Genomic DNA, 5,982 nt, shown 5'->3' with positions numbered 1-5,982 from the left:
TAAAAAAGTCAATAACTGGCCAATGTAATAGCACAAACCTGAAGGTTGTAACCCATTTTCTATTTTTGGCCACAAACCATTTTGACCTGAACCTATTTTTGGTCATAACCCCATTCTGACCCAAACCTATTTAGTCGGAACCTGTTTTGATCCGAACGTATTTTTGGTTAGAACCCATTTTGACCAGAACCTAATTTGATCATAACCCATTTTGACACAGACCTATTTTTGGTCACAACCCACTTCTACCCATACTTATTTTAATCCACAACTCGCTTTGACCCGAACCTATTTTTAGTCAACCCGTTTTAACCATAGCCTATTTTTGGCTATACCCCGTTTTGACCCGAACCTATTTTGGTAAGACCCCATTTTAAACCAAACCAAATTGGACCTGTTTTAAATCGGCCCATTGTGAACCCGTGAACGGACCGACCTGCGCGTTTTGCAAAATTTACTTACTACAATAGCTAAAACCAAATGAACAATACTGATTATGAAAAAAAATATATGATTGATGAGTTGGAAATAAATAACCATTGAATCTTCACAATCTTATTGAACAAAGCTACATAACTTGCATAGTAAACACCATTATAACAATGCTCTTAAATAACTTGCCTTATCTACCATTTCAAGACGCATACACAAATCAGTCAAGCAATTACAGTATGTTCTAACCTCACCTGCCATGTCAGCAAACACTTCACTAGTTTCATTCTTAAAAGCATCATCTTCCTCATCACAATCCACCACAAGTCTCACTAAATTACCAAGTTTCATATCCACCTTATCAATGCACCGTGCAACCTTAACAATATCTTCCCGAGAAACATGTGTCATCACACTAAGAACACAGCTACAATACCGCTCGTCTAAACGCAAATCAAGCTCCATAATCGTATCTATAACTCTCGCCACGTCATCTCTAAGATTTAATTTCCCATAACACTTAATCATATTAGTCAAAACATATATATCATGTTCAAAACCGGCTTCCAACATTTCTTTCAAAACCGCCTCTGCTTCCAACACTTTCCTGTTTCTTGACAGTATTGAGATCAATAACGAAAACGATCGTGTATCGGGTTGACTTTCTTTACACATCTTCATATCCTTAAAGATTGAAACAGCTTCATCCACATAACCAATATCATTACACATTGATAGTAGGGTGTTATAAAGAACATTATTCAACACCATCTTTTTTAACTTCATTTCTTTATACACATCAATAGCTTCATCACCACATCCCGCCTTACAATACGCGCGTAAAAGAGCCGCATATGTGGCCCACCCGGGTTTCAATCGAGTGGTCAATATTTCTCGGTGGATTGACTTAATATCCAAAGGTCGTTTAGCTCGCGTTATAGCATCCAACAAGGTGTTGTAACAACCTAAGTTAGGGTTTATACCACAAGCCTTCATGTAATGAAACACGTTCAAACACTGGTCAAAATCCCCAATTGTCCCGCAAGTCCGGATAACTGTAGAAAACGTTACGGCACCTAAACACCAATTTTCGATCAGTGCACGCTCGTACAACGCTAAAGCCATATCAACATTCCCAACCCGCCCGTACGCATCTATCATCACCGCAAACGTGGCATCATCCGGTTGAACTCCAAACTCGGGCATCCGTTCAAACCACGCCACAGCCTTTCCCGGAAAGGCACACATCCGCGCACACCCAATGATAGTCGAAAACGTAACGTTATCAGGTGCAACGCCTCTCTGAAGCATTTCATCGAACAGCTGCTCTGCACTATCCAAATCTTTACACTTTCTAAAAACTTTCAATGTCACATTATAAAGAACAACATTCCAACTCAAACTACATGTATTTATAAAGTATTCGAGCACAATGCGGGCCGTTTCAGCGTTGGACATGTTATTGATAATAATAACACCATCTTGGGCAACTATGTTAGTACCTAAATGACTATTGTTATTATTATTATCTAGTATGTTAAACACATCTTTTTCTACTGGTGGGCATGAATTTAAATGTTGTGCTATTTTATTGAGAGAACTGTACCTTGAATTGTATGTTTTTGGTCTAGGGTTTGAAGATTTGGTGGTTTTGGGGTTGACCCAGATGTGATTTTGGTTTAATTGTGAGAGACTTGGAATTTTGGGGTTTAAAGTGTTGGGTGTTTTAGAAAGTGATTGTTGTTGAAGATGTGATACAATTTGGTTATTGCAGAAGACATTTATGCAAGCCATTTCTTAAAGAGCTGAAGCTGATGTTTTGTTCTCTTTGGCCAAAATCCCTATCAAGTTAGGTGGTGCTTTATTAGGATGCGATATTCGTGGCGGATCCACGAATTTTCTTCGACGAGTTCAGTGCTTTTAGATGCTCCAATTTTATAAGACCGGACATAAATATGTTCGGATCGGTTCACATAATAAAAATATGATATAAGTGTCTAATTTAACTTCAATCATTCATTCATTCTAGTTTCAACAAATAAATAAACTCAGTCGATACAAATATTAAATTGTCTATTTAACTTTAAACAATCAAATTGTTTGTTTCATAAAAAAATTCAACATGTCTCGTTATATCAGCTCCATGAGCTATAAGATTAGTCATTTTAGTCTAATATTATGTCAAGAGTCTCTTATACAATTACTCAATTGATGAACCTCGCTCAGTCTCTCTTCACTCTTTAGCACAACGAGGTTATGTTGCACCATAGAATCTTAGATGGTCCATTGATTAATTGATGATACTTTATACCTTAATTTTCCCTACTACATTGATTATAATTGAGATTCTAGTTTTATTGTTGGCAATTGTATTCAAACACATTTAAACATCAAACACCATATGGTTAAACATGCAGCTTGTTAACATAGTTGGCATGCGAAAAGTTTACTCGATGTTCAAAATTATATTCTCTTGTGAATTTGTTATTAGTTTTTTAAAAACAATAAGTTAAAAAAAAAAGTTGAGAGTTTATCTTAAAACAAAGGTTATACGGACACTTCTAAAATGTTAGCACACTCCTACAAAAAAGAGAGAGCACCCAAACTTTTAAAGGACTTCTATATTTTATAGGCGTGTGACAAGGCTTGGTGAAGGGATCCATGGTGAGCGTGGAGTGTGTCAATGTGTTGTGGGCACTGGTCTTGTATGTATTCTTACACATAGTTATAAAATTATCAAAAAAAAAAAAAGGAGAATTGAACCCGGGTGCTAACAGTTGAAAACCAAAGAAATGGACCACTTTACATGTTTTGTATGTGTTCACTCTGGATATTATTTATGGTTTCACTCCAGCGTTTTATATAGGTATTTTATTAGAAAATTGAAACTCAGTGGGTTCCCGTGAACCCGTAATCTCTTATATAGATCCGCCCCTGGCTGACTAAATGATGTGTGCGTGCGCGTGCGGTTAAAATATAAAAGGTCGGATATTTAGCTTTTGCACAAGATCGTGTTTTAAATTTATAAAAGTGATTTCTACAAAGACTAAACACACACAAAATAGGCAACTGTACCTATCGTATATGTAGAATAGTATTGGTAAGAACCAAGTATCGATCCGTGGATACAAAGGTTTCTAATAACAAATCGTTGTTTTACTTCAATCGGAGGTTTAATCATTTTGGGGTTGATTTTTAACTTTTTTTTAAATATAAATACTTATATATATAATATATAGGTGACCGAGAAAAGAGATTCTAAACGAGTTGTTCAATTATGCGAAGGTTACCATCTAAGATCAAGAATCCACTCCATTTTAACATTGATAATTAATATGTAGACATGTGATAAACTTGCCGTAACAATATATTATAGATAGCTCCTTAAACCTTAAGTGAGCATCTTCGGCACTAAGGAGATGGTATGCACATTTTAAAGTCCACCCTTTCCTAATGTCATACCATCTCAATGATGTCGATTTGAGTTGACAAGTAGTTTCATAAAGTATAAAGATTAGGATTGACTTTGATTTCTTAAATACCAATTCTAACAACTTCGGGTGGTTGTAGTTCATCACACAACCTCCCCTTGGTTGATTTATGTAGGTTATAATTACACATTCCGTTAACATATGGTTTATTTAACTAATTTGATATCCTAAGCAAAGCCATTTTCGGATTACCAAGGTTTAGAAAAATACACCATAACTTATATCTCATCATTTCTAAGTACAATATAAGGATCCATGTTTCGATAATGTATCAAAGTATTTCTATCTTTCAAGAACATGAATCGATCATGAACGATTGCCAAAGATATTGACAACCACCAACTTTGATTTAGTGATTTAAGATGGTGAAACATTTCTCATCAAAAGATAATTGCAATATAACCATGTACTTTACTAGACTACATCACATGTCTTGATTAATTATCAAGTAAAACAAAGCTTCTTCATAGATTTTAGATGGTAAAAGGAGTTTAGCTCATAATGAGCATAATGATAAGCATTAAGATGATTGATAATAACAAATACATGATTAAACTTGGAACAATCTAACCAATTGTAGATGAATCTTTTTTCTTAATGATGGTAATGATGTTTGATGATGATGGTTAGTGGTGATGACCTCCAAACCTTCAAACTCTTCACTAGATCTTCAAAATGAGTGTTAGTGTGTGTTTTTATAAGTGAAAACCGGAGAGAATTCTTTTCAAGGCACACTCTTCAAATGGCACAAGAGCCATTATTTATTGGCAATCTGGAGAGTGAGGCACAGCCACTTGCTTGATGAGCACGCCCCCGTGTAACATCCCGAAATTTCAAGATAATATTAATTATATTACTTAACAATAGAGGGAAAGTTTAATCGGGTTATCAGGAAATATATAAAAGAATAGGAGTTGGTATGGGTCGGGCTAGTGTCGGGTAATGGACGTTGGTTATGGACTTGGATTAATTGAGATGGGTTAAATGAGAATGGGATTTCAGGGATATAAATACCCCCAAAATCCCAAAATATCTTCATTCTATCTTTATCCAAGCACACTCCACACACACATACACACACACCAAGCACACCCAAAACCGCCGCCGGCCGGGCCAAGAAAGAAGGAAGGATCGAGCGAGGTCCGGGTAAGAGAGAAAGATTAGTGGTGATACCAAGATAAACGAGATCCAAACAAGCTCAAAAGGTATGATTCTTGATCTTGGAAGTTTAAAGATCCGAGCTTTTAGTGTATAAACGACCGAAAATGGTCGGGAAGTGTAGTGGGTGGTATTGAACCTTAACAAGGGTGTTAAAATCGCCCGAAATGTTGATCAGAAACCGAAACAGCGGACTTCTGGGCAACTTCGCCTTCATCTGGGCAACTTCGCCTTCAAGCGATGAACTTCGCCTGCAAGCTAAGTTCGCCTGATGAACTTCGCCTGCAAGCTAAGTTCGCCTGATGACAAGTTCGCCTGAGGTTTAAGTTCGCCTGATGATAAGTTCGCCTGAGGTTTAACTTCGCCTAAAGCTAAGTTCGCCTGAGTTTAACTTCGCCTAAAGCTAAGTTCGCCTGAGGTTTAACTTCGCCTAAGCCAAGTTCGCCCGAGGGTTAACTTCGCCTAAAGCCAAGTTTGTTTAGAAATTAAATTATCAAGCGATAAGTAAAAGTAAGCTAATACTAGGCCACCAGATTAGATCAGACGAGTATTGATACGTGTAACTTGTACAGTCAGCCGAGCTCAGATAGAGAAGGGATTTACAGCTATCAGAAAAAGAAGCAGAATTCAGGTGAGTTTCTAGCCCAATTCCTTGTTATGTTTTCGGGGCTGTGTGCATACTCGATGTGTTGTTAATACATTTATCCTAAGTGATAAGTGTATGTCATATGTGATATGTGTGATAGATATGAATGATTGTTTGTCGGTACGCGAACGATCTTCGGATATTGCGGGTACTGTCAGGTTAAAATAAAGGTACGAATATTATATATCGTAGATGTATGAATATTTCAAATGAATACTTGTCAGGGCGTGAACGATCTTCGGATATTGCACGTAA

At 36.8% G+C, this 5,982-nt stretch overlaps 1 pseudogene; it reads right to left on the bottom strand.

Annotated features, from left to right (window-relative positions):
* Positions 1-556: 556 nt before the first annotated feature.
* Positions 557-2,072, bottom strand: LOC143595225 (pentatricopeptide repeat-containing protein At4g16390, chloroplastic pseudogene; annotated as a pseudogene).
* Positions 2,073-5,982: the final 3,910 nt, after the last annotated feature.

The sequence above is a fragment of the Bidens hawaiensis genome, unplaced genomic scaffold (genome assembly GCF_021521415.1).
Source record: "Bidens hawaiensis isolate Kalapana, Puna unplaced genomic scaffold, B.hawaiensis_p1.1 tig00044811_1, whole genome shotgun sequence".
Taxonomy (NCBI): domain Eukaryota; kingdom Viridiplantae; phylum Streptophyta; class Magnoliopsida; order Asterales; family Asteraceae; genus Bidens; species Bidens hawaiensis.
Note: the sequence above shows the minus strand (reverse complement) of the source record. Positions and strands in the feature narration are given on the sequence as shown.